Source organism: Camponotus vicinus, unplaced genomic scaffold, assembly GCF_025532165.1.
Source record: "Camponotus vicinus isolate PSW18456_S1 unplaced genomic scaffold, iyCamVici1.0 SCAF_2, whole genome shotgun sequence".
Taxonomy (NCBI): Eukaryota; Metazoa; Arthropoda; class Insecta; order Hymenoptera; family Formicidae; genus Camponotus; species Camponotus vicinus.
In genome coordinates this window covers 4426200-4440962 of record NW_028141956.1, presented here as the reverse complement: position 1 = coordinate 4440962, position 14763 = coordinate 4426200, and the positions used below count along the sequence as shown (strand labels likewise).

General features: G+C 43.6%; 1 protein-coding gene and 1 long non-coding RNA gene across 4 annotated transcripts in view; one reads left to right on the top strand and one right to left on the bottom strand.

The window, feature by feature from the left end:
- LOC145967294 (MAP/microtubule affinity-regulating kinase 3-like) overlaps positions 1-14763 on the bottom strand; it is a 206120-nt gene that overhangs the window by 103967 nt on the left and 87390 nt on the right. The window lies entirely within an intron of this gene.
- LOC145967297 (uncharacterized) overlaps positions 1-14763 on the top strand; it is a 130657-nt gene that overhangs the window by 104726 nt on the left and 11168 nt on the right. The gene's annotated exons all lie outside the window — the stretch shown is intronic.

Genomic DNA, 14763 nt, shown 5'->3' with positions numbered 1-14763 from the left:
AAACGCGGTCCTGTTGCGTCAGTGCGGTAGATAAAAGCGTCAGAAAATATAACTGTACTTTTCATGGAAATAATTATATTTTCTTGGCATAATTTAAATTTTTATATACAGATGAAATCGCACAATTTTTGTTTTGTATATGAATTGGAATTTTTAAAAAATTCAAAGACGATCTTTTCTTAACAAAGGTCTCATTTCTTTTTGTTGCATAAAATTAGAGTTTATTTTTGCTGCTTGATCGTGAATATTATATCCTCGAATAAAGTCATGTCCTGTTTTGTAAATTCAATTTCCTTTCGCATCCCCTTTTAATCTCGAAATTTACGAATTTAGAGTGTAAAGAAATAGCGAAGAGCTTACCGAGAAGTTTCCGGCAGCCGGCGGGGCCGCGTTCTCTCACGGGGGTAAGACAAAAATTTTTCCCGCAGATTCTTAAACTCAAGACGAGATATTGCCCGCGCTGTACAGGCGGAGCTGCCGGGATTGCCGGCAAAAAACAGCGAAAGCTAGCAACGAAGCGAAGACTAATTTTAATTAGTTACTCCCTCGGCACGCTCCGAACGTCCATCTCCCATCCTCCCCCGTATTGCCCTTTCGTCATATTATTTTCTCTCTCCGGTCCGTCCACCCTCCCCGATGTTATCTTTCCACGGTACGTTAAGAAATTGCGGCGAGTCAAAGGAAAGTCCCTCTTGCCTGGGCAGGTTGCCGCTCAGCTTCGGATCCCATCGAGGCCGTCGTTCTTTTCTTCCCCGGCAAATTGAAGAGTACGATACCCGAAAAATGCGATCAGCCCATTTTCGACAGTTGTTTACGTGGATGTGTATCGCAGATGATTCTCTGCTCAACGGCTATCGATCGGAATTTTTCAGACCTGCTTTATATCCCCTTCGTCATCCTTTCCTTTTTAGTAAATTTAAGAATATACGATCTCAAGATCTCGCTGAGTTTGATATTATTTTTCTCGACACCTGTCTGAAACACTGTAAACTGTCTTGACTATGCATAGATATGTGAAATGTATTTAATCGGTCTCTAGTGTCCCTTTAATACAATATTTTATATTTGATTTTATCGATGCGCGAGCAGACTTGATAAGGGAAAATTTATCGGTTAGTAAAATGCGATTGCCGATACGCGCGAAAATGAAGTAAAGGCATAAGAACTCGACCGATGCAAAATTGATGAACTCTCCAGGGGACAAACGATCTTCTGTCGACTATGGCGATATCGCGTTTCCGAAAATTTACGATCGCGCGATCGCGCGCTCGGACGGTTTACATCTATAACCACCCTCGTAAACAGTCCCGGGTAGCTCGTGTAGGGTTTCTCGAATCGGACCCTCGAGGCATATTTAATTAGGGAAAACTTCACTACAGTGTCCTTGCAAGGATCGAACGCTTTACCAACAATCCCAAGAGTGCATTTTTCTGAAGGAAGCGCCAACGTGATAATCGCAAGCGCTTGTAATTAGACCGAAGCTCATTCGTTTATTAATCGGATACTCCCAATTATATTAGATGTCTCAGAATTCATTACGCGTCTGAATCTCTTTCTCAAGTTTAATTTTTTTTCAATGAATCTAAAAAATTTAAATGTCAAATTATTTCACGACTAGAAATATCTCTCAGAATGATTTAACTTTTTTAATTACAGATAATCAAGGCGGTGCAATTCTTCCATGAAGAAAAGCATGAACGCAAAAAACGTGAATAGAAAAACTTGCTGTATATATTCTTACTTATTCCACTCGTTTTCTCTCTCTTAAATATTATTCACGCATAATGGGAAAGTTACAAGGTCACCTTGCGGAAAGTTAAAAATTCCGTTGCCGCAAAAAGAGGAAAGGAGAGAAAGAGAGAATCCCTTGACATTATCTACCCCTATTTCCAACGTGAAAACCACGAGGACGAAATACTTGCGGACGAGAATCATGACCAGGCGGCTGAAACGAGTGAGAGAAAGGGAGGAGGAGACAGGAACAAAGATAGAAAGAGAGTTTTGAGACTGTCGGTCCGGGAGGGTTGATGGCGTCGGTGACAGGCGTCTTCCGACACTGATTAATGACGCGCGGAGTCAACGGCTAATGCGACAGGGTGCGCGCCTCCCGTTCTCTCTGTCTCTCGCTTGGTCCCCCTCGACATTTTTCAATCGGTCCGCGCCGGTTTCGCCACGAAATTCGGGACGCAGCCCGCAGCCGTTTGTCGATCCGGCCGCTTTATTAAATCCGCATGCGAGTATCGTTAGACCGCCATTAGCGTGTAATCTGTAACCGTTGACATCGAACGGGGAATATCCATTGCTAGATTTATAAAGGATTCGGGCGTCAATAATTACCGCATATGCACATTATAATCGCCTGGTCAATTTATTATGAAAGATAAATCATTATCTGGATATGTACATCGAGAATATAACGTTACTTTGCACACTGAAGGGAAGAAAAAAACTTGACATATACGAGGATTTGAAAAATAGTCGCAGAATTGATTGCTCTTATTTTAAGAGCTATTGGTATACAGCGTGAGAAACAATGCGGGAACAATTGCACCTCTCGTCCTATAAATTGCCTTGTCAGCGCGAGATATTTGCGCCGACAACGATTAGTCAATATCGCTTGATTTATATATTCGAAAGAGACCGCCGAAGAGATAATCCGTCCGCTCTTCGTTACGCCGTAATTCCATCAAGTTCCCCCAATTAATCCGTACGCCGTGTATAGCACGAAATGCAAATTGGCGGGCCCGGGCGCACTTTCGGACTTAATTGTCGTCGCCGGAAATGCCCGCTTAAGCGAATCTGGTATTTATATTGCCGATAAACGGGGAATGCATATTAAAACATGCAAATCGGCTAGATAAAAATTCGGGTCGCTCCCCCACGCTGTTAAATGGCCGGAATGCTGAGCCATGGAGATTTCAGGGATTTCGGACAGAAGGGCGCTCACGGAGTTTTGAACGATCGCGGGTTCGTGCTTTACTGGCTGTTTCGAAGAAAGGGGATATATAACGCGCTTGTCGTCGTCGCTGCTGATGCGAACGATTCGACATGAAATTCCGACGTTAACGCGCCACGTGCATTCCTGTCACGCGTGTCGGCTTCCCTAACAAAGCGAGCGAAGGGTTTGCACACGAGGGTAAATCAAAATTTTGCACCTCCCTTTTGCGATCGGATCTATATCGTTTTGCATTAGCTGTCGTTACTTCCCCAAAACGTTATACGATGAACAACTTGTTTGGAAAATAGAATAACTATTAAAAATTAGAAATCAATCCGAAGGTAAATTTACAGTCATAAACGTTCGAGATGTCTTAATGTAAGATGATAATTACAACAGCGTACGCTTCTTAATCTATAATTCCGAGAAGTCGCAATGACTTCGAGATACTACTCCGTATATCATGAGCAGCACGTTATTAATGCTACTGGAAGTATAAGGAAATACAAATAATATGAACGCAGCGGGTGCTACTGCATCGCGATTTTTCCGGATCTTGATTGAGGCATTAGCGCGCGCGGCGACGATGAGGCATCGTTTTTCCGATACCGCGTCGCGGACCAAGAATTATAGCAATTTCGAGATAAACAGCCATCTAGCGCGGCAGAAATTGCTTCGATGACGACGTCACAAATCGCGCAGCGTCTTCATAACTTCACGTCGCGTCGATTGTCCGCGCGATCTATCATCGCTCATAATCACCTCTTTCTCTTTCTCTCTTCCCCCTTTATTTCCAATTTTTTATTCGCGAATGAGTTTCGAATCACATTCACATTGTTTCACGACGTTGTCAGAAATTTTCCGATCGGCGAACAATGGGACTCTTGCAATTCCTTGGCTCGCGCAAAAAGCGAGAACCGCGTTTCTCCGGAGTTTCCAGATAGCCTTCGATTAATCGTCACCGATCGCCACCGATCTTATCGGCGTGTCGAATGAGTCTCTCCCCCTTTCCCGTCGTTTGTCCTTCTCTCAAGCCTGTACACCTACAAACATCGTTGACAAACTGCGTTTACGACTATCGTTTCATTTCATGTCAACGATATTGTTTTACGACAAGAAAGTGAACGGTCGGTTGAGAAATATCACTGGATAATGAAAATTTTATTTTGAAACACAAGTTTCTAAATCTCATGGAATAAATTTATCAATTACCAGAAATATGCCAAGCTCGATCATCGAAGCTCGAAGATTAATTCCAAGAGAGAGCAAAGTTTCGCATAAAGAGAATTTTCCCCAAGTTTCATGCAAATAAGATTTTGTTTTTGTATCTTCTCTTACGAAGCGATAATTCAATCACTTAGCATACCAAAAGGTGGTTCAAATTGTAAATTGCTTTTCGTGGAAATTAACGCTTTCACTTTTGTCCAGCGTTCGCGCAACAATCGCACTCGTACACGCTGGAAGCGAAAGTGTTAATTCTCTATAAGTAACTCCGCACCATTCATAATTCATAATTAATGACTGCGGCACTCTGCATTCGCAGTATCGTATTATATGTTTTGCTGAAGTAGGACTCGAGCCCGGAGAATAATGCATTGTATTATTATTATTATTATCATTATTATTAAGCCGGTAGATTTTTTTAACGCCGTGCAATCGCGACACAGTCGCAATAAAGTAGACTGCCAGCAAGCGCGTAGGTGTTCGAGAACGCAACAAAATAATGATGATTGATCCCTGGAAAGGTTTCACCGTTACAGTACAGACCGGTTCGTTCGACACGTACAGACTTCCATCGCGGTGTTATTTAGATTAATGCTTCCTTGATCGCTTGGCATGCCTATCCATCCCACTAGATTAGGATTATTCATGGGAAAACGTGGCGTCAAAAAAACCGATCCCAACTTTTTCGAGAATCGTGAGACCAGTATATCTCTACGATTGATTAAATTAGATTAAATTTTACTTTTCTCTGTACAATAGTAAGATGGGAATTTTTTTTCAAGATGCATTTCTTATCTTTTAAATTTGTACGATTCGCGAAAATCGGTTACACCGAGAAATAATAGAAAGGACTTCGAGAGATGGAGATTGTGAGGAGAAGAGAGAATCTTTGCTGATGATTTTCACCCGCGAGATTTGATGCCGAAAGAGGCGAGTTTGGCGAAACAACGTATATCCGTTCGTTTTTCGCTCGTTATACGTGCAGCACGTACAATGTATGACGCTCGGATACCGGTTTGATGGATCGACGCGAGCGGAGCGAGTTATTAGGGGAACGAAAGAAGACATCGTTGGATGCTGCGTATCCAACTCGCGTCTCTTCGTCGACGAGCTTGCATTTGTTCGCGGTATCACGAGTAGCAAAAATACGCGATATTCATCATCGTGTCGGAAAATTGAAAAAAAAGAACAGCTAAACTTGTGCATCTGCTAGCGATATCGCTTATATATGCGCGATAAAGTAATTCGCTACAGTAACCGCATTCTTAAGTCTTCCGAGGATCTACGAATAATTGCAAAAAATTAATGAAACAAACAACTATTTAAATTATTATTTATCGGGAAAATTAGAAAAGTAACATTAATAATTGAAAGAACTAAGCTTTCTTAAATTCTAAATCCACATTTATGAATCTAAGTTTCAACGATATTTATGGGTGAAACGCTGGGAAGTTATCAGGAGTAAAAAATGATCGTCGTGCTTCATTTTTTGTCGCGGTATTAGTATTTCTCCATTAATGCCAGCGAACCGCTGTGTTCGAGAAACGATGCCTAACGTTCCGCTCGAATGAAAACGCTCGAAACGCCTTTATTTACGATCATCCACGCGCCTCGCCATTCAGCGAGTTCAAAGAAGAGCTCAAAGAGACGCGCGAAGTGCCTTCTAATGCTCGGCTTAATGCCCGTCGCGATTAGAGGAGCTGCGGCGGCGGCAGCGCCCGTTAGATTCTCATCATCGGTACCACGTCTCCTTCACGATGAGCCGCGTTCTCGCCATCGTGAGAAAAGCTTAACGGTATACACAAGCAGCGCTGGATTTATATATATATGGTCAGTTTGCACTTGGGAAGTCGTGTCAAGTCGAGTTTCTCGAAATACGCGAGAACTCTCTAATTGTTAAGGATCCATGCACTTGATATGTATATTCGTGAAAAAAAGAGCAAAATATAGTTTCCAGGGGGTATTTTCCTTTTTTAAAAAACCAGGAAGAGTGCTGTTATCTCGCTTCCCTGTCCCTCGATACGGTAAAATTATTTATCGCTTATTTTATAACTAATCCGCACTCGTAATGCGTTAAGTACGTGTACCGTTGCCCTTAATCCGTCAATCGACGAGAGCGTTAAGGAACACGTATTTGCATAGGCCTTTAGGCGCTGTTTCGCTGACTCGAGTGCGGCCCTGCACATATACGTGCGTCGCGAAGACGCACTCTAATTGGAACGCTGGCGCCAGGGCTCGGACGCGCGTCTTTCGCATCTCGCGTCTCGACGCGGAAGAAAAGATCCGACGCGACGACAGACGGATCTCTTCGACGAAATCGCCGGAGCGGCGTTTTTCCGTTGCCGTTGCCGCTACGGTCAATCTTTCAACGGGAGATACGCTTTCGTACGCCGCCGGATTATTTACAAGGCTCGTCGCCTCCAGCCGCAGCCTCCGACGCGTCCCGCCCTCGCGAGTATTTTTAACCCTCGGCGTGTGTGTAATATGGCGTAATAGATAACTGTCACGATAGCTCATCTGAGAATATTTCGTGTTATTAGAACGGCGGCGCTAATCGCCCGTGACTTTTCGTTTTATCAGCGGGATGAGACGCTGCTCCACATTTTGTAAACCATAATATATCTCGACTATTTCCGTCGTATACCCAAGCTCGCTCGTGTCTCATATTTTATCTAATGAACGCGTTGGAGCCGCATTTTTCCACACGTATGATTAAGAACTCGAGTGATCCTCTTTTTACTCCGAAGATGTTAAAATACTTGGAGTATTACTCCTCGAGAATCTCCAAATTTCTCGAGGTCCTCCGGTCTCTTCGGGACGACGGGCAATGTATTCGCGGATCGCGGCCGGGACGAGCGAATAAACGGGAGGATATCTCGGTAGGAATCGAGAGCACGGCCGTGTATCAGTGGAAACGGTCCTCTCGTTGGGGCCTCGCCGAGAAGACGCGAAGAGCGGATTCGTGCGGTTTGCGCGCGTTCGGTGAAGAAGTTTGCATTCGGAGTAGGCAGCTATAACTCCCGGGAGCGGAGCCTATTTTGTATAACCAGTTCCGCCGGAGCAGAGATTTACGATCGTAGCCATCTTTCCTGCCGAGAGCTCCGCGGAGTCCTCGGCTCCTCTCCCGGTTCTTCGCCGGAATCGGCTCGCTTGCAACCGTAGAAACTAGCGGGGATCGCGAACGACTTATCATTACGTGAAACTCGAGATTTTCTACCGAGACCCCCAGAACCATCGGGGCGATCGATCGAATCATCAATGTTAACGAAATCTTTATAATCCCAGATATATTATATGTATATTTAAATATTATTATTATTATTTATATTTATATAATAATATATATTATATATACACACACATAAAATTCGACAAAAATCCTTTTCTTTCGATAGTTATGAGAAACGTCAAATCATCAACGATGTTTCGAAATGTCAAAAAATGAAAGAAAAGGATTTTTATCGAATTATATATATGTGTGTATATATATGTACATAAAAACTTGTTCTAAAATTAGACGTACTAGTTGAAGGCCTGGGATCCTCGCCTGAGGGCCGTATTTTGCAGCGGCGTGTCGGAGACTACGCATCACGCGGAACAGATGCACAGATGCGCAGTATGCAATTTATTATCTCGCGCTAAGTTATTTCGAAAATTGCCATTGCTGTCGGGGGCAACAACTATTTCGCCAACGCAGCGTGATTTATTACCATCTGACGTATCTGATAAAAGCGTAGATATTCTAGATGAATGCGTATCGCTTGAGCACATATCGCGTAGCGATGGGAGAAGAATATTAAAACCGACTAAAAAGAAATCAGCGGGGAAGCATCAGCAATGAATAAATAATCGTTTTGATTCATAAGTGAAAAACGATTAAGAATAATAGCATATGAAAAGCATATTTGCATATGAAAAGACATTATAATTATGTCTTACGTGAAGTAGGAAGATAACTAGAGTTCATAGTCATATGTGTATTTCTTATCTTTTGCATCGAAACGACTAGTTGGAAAAGAGCTGCTTCTAGATTCATGAATGTCGGATGTCGTTTGAGCTATTACTCCAATCTTGATTTCTCGTTCTTAGAGATCGAGATCGAATTCTTGAATTTCTCGCTATGACATTTCGGTAGATTGCAATATTCGTGAAATTTGCGGAATAATTCGACTGACATAATATCTCACAAATCTGAATTAATAATAATTTTGCGATGCAATTGAATATTAATGAAATATGCCATGCAATCGAATTAAATTGTTTCTCGATTGCTGATAAAATGGCAATTATCGTATCGCGTACAATATCTGTATTTTTTCTCTAAATTTATTTATATGTAGTTATAAGCGTACAATGATATTTCTCCGGCAATAATCCACTGGGCGATAAATTGCGGTCCCCCTTATCTTTCACGCATTTAACGTCGAATACGACGGGTTTCTACGGACTCTGGGGAATCCGACCGTTGGATAGTCTCGGATTACTATTGCTAAACGGACTCCGGCACCGCGTGTCCGTCTCCTTTCGTAATCCCGTCCAATTGAACCACCTTCCGACAGTTAACACAACGAGTCCGAATGCGTTTCGCGTACTTTAAGGTCAGGGGTAACGAGGGGTTGCGCGACTCGCCTGGCAAACAACCGTGGTCACATCTACAGTAGGCGTCGTAACGTAATACTCATCTCGCGAGGGTCCTCCGCTTCCCGCAGTGTCTCCCAATCTCACTCTGAAGTCCGAGAATGCGGATTCGATCTACGAAGAAATTCAACTCGCACAAAAACATGCAATTTTATTATTATTCTGAAATTTATTAGCATTTCTATTTTATTATTACATTTAAATTTATCATCTTATTCTGAATGTTTTATCATTTTTAAATTTATTATCTCATATTTTATTATATTTCAATCTATATTTTATCTAATTATATTTTATTATTAAATTTATTATCTCGTATTTTATTTTTAAATTATATTTCATCTAATTATAATATATTTTATCATGAAATTTATCATCTTATTCTGAAACTTGATCACGCTACAGATATTTTTTCAACGGCCTCATTTATGAGAGGGAAAAAAATCTTTACGAAAAAAATAAGAAGCGCCTCTTTTACACGTGAATTGCCATATGACATGAGTCTCGAGTTTTCAATACGACGGGCGATTTAATGTCATCGACTGTTCGCCGTTACTGCGACCGAAATCTACCTCTTTCGTTGAACGCGTCGCGGACCGCAGAAGAAACCGCAAGCCAAGGAGAGTCGCGCGGGCGCAATATGTACAACATCCGAGCCACTTCCACGTTGCGGCCAATTTTGCAGCTTCGCCTTACCCGATAATCGCTCCAGGGACAAAACGACTTGCGCGGCTTTCGTGCTGCGGCCCGTTTTTTATAAGCCGACCGGCTTGAGAACCATCGCTGATGTACCACGGGCAGCAGCTCCGTGGGTCAGCCGTGGTCCAACACGAACGGTAAAGGGCAGCAAAGCATAAATCCCTCTCTTCCTCCCTTCCGTCCCCTCCTGCCTCGACCGTCACCAAAAGCGGGAGCTTTAATTTTACTCCGGCGTTTTAATGCGCGCGCGGCCGGCACCGCATCGTCCCCTCTGATCCTCGTTGATTGTCTAATTATTGTGGACCGGAGATGTCCGACGATTAACATAGGGAACCGGCAAAGCAGTGAGTGAAACGAGGCTAAGCGGAATCGCCGGATATCTCGCTCGTGCGATGGTGAGTTAAAAGCGAACGCCCGGAGCTTATTTCGGATTTAGGTTTACTTGAGCCCAAAGTGTTCAAATGCAGAGTGAATCGGGAGGTTTACGCGCATATTCTCACGAAGGAGAAATTTTTGATCAACGCGATCGGTCAACAAATCCGTTTTTTTTTTTCCGAATATCATACTGTCAAGAATCTGTCAAGAATTATCAAGAATCCTGTACAAGGAAAGATAGTTACGTTCGGAATTAGAAACTTAAATAAATACTTTGCAAAAATCGTACATGAAAGCGTATTGAAGAAGCATTTGATTACGATTAAAAAATATATTAATTTAGCGCTTTTATAAATACTCACAAATCTGTATAATTGTTTGATAACTTTATCGACAAGGATTATCTTCGCGCAAAGAAATATTCAATATCTTTAAGTAATATTCCATTAAATCTAAAAGAGAAATTATGATTTCGCGAATAATAATGGTAGGAGAAATCATCTCGTGCTGCCTTCATCGCCATCGAGTTTGAAAAACACGCTCGGTAATTTCATATCTTTCGTGAAGAAGACGATCGATGTTTGAATTTAAACGATGTTACGGCAGGTCGAGCGAGCCATAATTGCCATGCCGATGTTACGCACGTACGGCTAATGGCCTATAGATGTACGCCGTACACATACATGTCGTGAAATTAAGTTACTTATTATTCTTGATAATGTTATATCAACAGCGTGCACGAGCATAGGTTCGGCTGGGCATGAGAATGTATTTATCTGGCTCCGATCGTCCCCGAATGTTATCAACGATCAGTTAAGTGGGAGAACCGCAATTAAACGACCGATGCCGGGCACGTTTCAAAATAACGTTTACTGTCCAGTCGAGGTAAGGACTAGAAAATTCTCGTCAGTTATTATTGAATAAATTTTAGACTCTATTTTTAAAACAGAGAGCAATAATTTGATGTATAATGGCATCAGAATTGTATCTATCCTGTCACAGATTTAAACTGATTCCCTTAAAGAAGAAATGATTACTATTTTTTAGTTGTCATCAGATGTGTAAGTATTATATATATCATGTGATAAAAATTTCGATAAAAGTCAGAAGATATTTAAGAGCACAAACACAGGACCTATATTAGTCCACAGAAAAAGAACTTTGGAGCTTACTCGATAATTCTTCCACGATGGATAGGGAGGCAGATACATCGAGAGAAGGAAGTATAAGCAGTGATAAGTGAGTATTATTAATTTCCGAGTAGAGGGGGGTACATGGGCGTCGCGGGATATATTCGTAGTTTGGTCGTTTCTTGGTAAAGCATCGCGCACGACAGCCGTTCTTAATTACCGCCGGTATCCCGAGGGATAGAAGGTAGCCGGCAGTAAATAACGGGGAGAGAGATGCTGCTGTTGTGCCCCGCTTGTACGATCCCACGGTCGCACGTGCGACAAACCGGCCTATCTCACGACTGGGTTCCTACCCACTTGCTATACACGCGCTACGTACGTAAACGATTGCCTGGTATGCACGCCCGGTTAGGTTATCCACGGTATACACACGTAGTTAACACACTCCGGTTCTCTCTCTATCCGGGAAATAACTCCGGGCTGCCGGAGCCAATAAAATCGTCGTTTATTTAATCGCGCGTCGAACCTCCGTCGGGTTCGCTCGGTCCGCCACCCACGTAGAGTACGCAGACCTTAACCCCTTAACCCTTTAACTGTATATCAGCTCTGAATAATCCTCTGATAAAAATATTTATCCTGATATTTTCTGCGCGAGTGCAGCGGAAAAATTAACACGGCGGAAACGTTTTACGTTTTGATAGCACGTATGTTAAATTGAATGAAATTTTGCGTCCTGCTTCATCAAATTAATTCCGCGTTACTGATAATTGGCGAGTGTCATGTAAAGGGAAAATGTGCTAGAGCGCGCAGATATTCTTGTTACGTTACGTACGTGTCAGAAGCATAAGTTCTCTCGGCTCTCGGCGAGATCCCCGGCGTGAAAGTTAGTCGAGATACGATGTAGGATGCGTTCATATGTGAGGAGCGTGCAGAATGCTCGTGCAATGTCGACCCGGTCTGACCCAACGAGAAGAGAAGTATAACTGCCTCCGTCTTGTATTTTCAACATCCTGCTCGGCCCCGATGCGATGCATCTGCCGCTACGCGGATCGGTCACTGCCGCGAGCGAGGATCCTGTGCATTTTTCCGCTAAGCCTTTCGAGTTAACGAAGACAAAGTGAGGCAAATATTCCGTACACTCTTGCCAGACTACGGCGGAAACGGCGGAATTATGGTAGACTATATTAAGCATGGAGAGGGACGATATTCGCCAATCTTTCTCTCGCTTTCGTAACCAGCATCTTGGACGTGCAGATTTATCAGATTATAAGATATACTCTTGCTGGGGTTGAGCAATTTTAAACCTTTAACGTAAAATTCAATTTATAAAAGTCGACGAATTAATCCTAGTACACTCTGGCAGATTTCTAATGCAATATATAATAGAAAATTGTATATGACCTTAACGAGGCGCTCAAACATCGAGCGATCGAAGGGAAAAGCGCCGATCGGTGTCAAGGTGGTGGGCGTCTCGTAGGTACATGTAAAATCAGTGTACGACCGACACTAATCGACAATCGTTTGAAAGGATGTATCTCGCGTATAGTCGCCTCTAAGAAGTAGAATCTTTCACTTTCACCGCGCTTGTGCTCCGAACTCGAGCCTCGCCCATCAAAGTGTTGTGCAACAATCTCCGCGACCTGATTCCCATAACTGTTCCAAGTACGATCGAGGAGCATCCAGAACCGCACCAGAAAATCGCGCGAGATATAACGCGACTCGCTGCCAGTCTTGCGTGCACGAATCTTTTGCGCGTAAAAAAGTATCCTCTACGCGCGAAAAATATTTTGTACATAGCGGAATTTTTTTTTACCGGAGAGTTGCCGCGTAGCTCCGGAAATCCTTTTATGACGACGCTCGACATTTTAGGAGACGACAGTGAATACAAGTGGAATACAAATGAATACGCGATCGTTTGGATGCTGCGCGCATTAATTCGTATGCAAAGCGCACTAATCGCGAACGGACTTATATAACGGGTCCTTCTTACGTGCCGGGCACTTAACGGGCTAACTAGCGTAAAGTGTGCCTCGCGTCTGGGAACTTTATTGCATCTTTCCTCGAGCGAGACGATTCGAATGTCTATCTCGGCCGGGCTATCCCGCATCGGTATAAAATTACTAATGTCGAGTAAGGAAACCGCGCTCGTGGAAACCCTCGCGAGTCGTACAATACGTGACTTCATTATCTTTCCGCATTCGCGCGCTTTCACTGGTGCGAAAGCAAGGTGTTGCGCAATTTTACTTAAGCCCGTTTCAAGATCATAATATGTACGAGCCTGATGCGCGCGATCGAGAAGCGAATTACCTCGCTACCGGCAGGTACCTCGAATAAAACTCTAATGTCCCGTAATAATACGAGGCGGACGAATATGTAGCGTACCGTTTTTCATCATTTTGATCCTTATATTACAACCCTAATCTCGTCTCGTACGCGATTCGCCAGACTTCATGCTCGCATGTGAGTATTCAATTAGAGTTATAGTACTACTAACTGTAACCGCACCACACGAAACGTTTACGTTTACAAAGGGATTCGTTCGCCGGGCTTAACATTTCAAAATTACTCCCGCACTTACTCGTTGTAGAAATTTTCCAGCCCACGTAAGAGAGGCGCACCCCCGTATTAAGCAAACCCCCGGTCGCGTTCATCGTTTTTGCTTCATTAATCTCCGACGACTTTTATTCGCCTTTTCCGGCGAAATGCACACAACTGTCGACAGGGCACACACAAGAAACACGACGCCGTTGATAACCAGTTGTTGCAGAACGCTTGTGATTTGCGCCTACCACGCGAGGGTGAAATTGCAATTATCCGAACGGGGAGAAGGGGGAGGGGCACTCGGACCGATCGATTGAGCGAGCGAGCGCAAAATCGACGTAATGCTCGGCTCCGAGTTTTATGCGTTGCCGGACGCGAGGAGAGGAGAGATGGGGGATGAGGAGGGCGGGAAAGGAGGACCCCATACACCCGTGTAATTCTGTAACGGCGACATAAAACGCGAAACTCTCTGCTCTCATTAAAACGTTCCGCCGCGGAAATTTTCAGCCGGGCGACAATAGATCGATCGGTATCGGCGCACTGGTTACCTCCCCATCCCCGAGAAACATTCGTCCCGCGCTGGTAATTGGGCCGTAAGTCTTGCGCAAGTATCAGCCGGATATTGTAGTGGCAACCAGGCTCCGGACACCTTAAACCGATCTGTCGCAAACGCCGGGAGATAAGGCCGGCAAAAAGCAAAGCTGCAGTTTTGCGCTGCGATACTTTACGATCGGCACCGGACAGCGTTTCTCAACCTATCGCGATGAGAATCGTAGTCGAAGAGGCACATTTCCAGAGCAGCAGGATTCATTGGCGAATTTGTTGAGATCGGAACGACTAGTGGAAGATATATGTCGTAAACCTGCATTGCATGTGTAACATTTACAGACTGTCTCCCTCTCTCTGTTATTGTTGAAATTAATTGTTCGTATTAATTCGTATAAGAGGAGACCGCACATTTCTCTTTATATTTCTCAAATTAATCGAATACGTTAGGGTAAGTATCGGAGCTTTCTCCTCGTTTCGCTAAAATCGTCAACAACCCTCGTCTCATGACGTGCAGGCGCGCGCGACGAGATGTTATTACGAAAATAACGAGCCCTTTTAACCGCCGTCGTCCCCGTCCAATTTCCACTACAAGACCGCGTGGGTCGTTTGGCACAATACCGACATTTCGACTCGTAATAACGTACGTAATTCCCGCTGCACCTCTCTTCC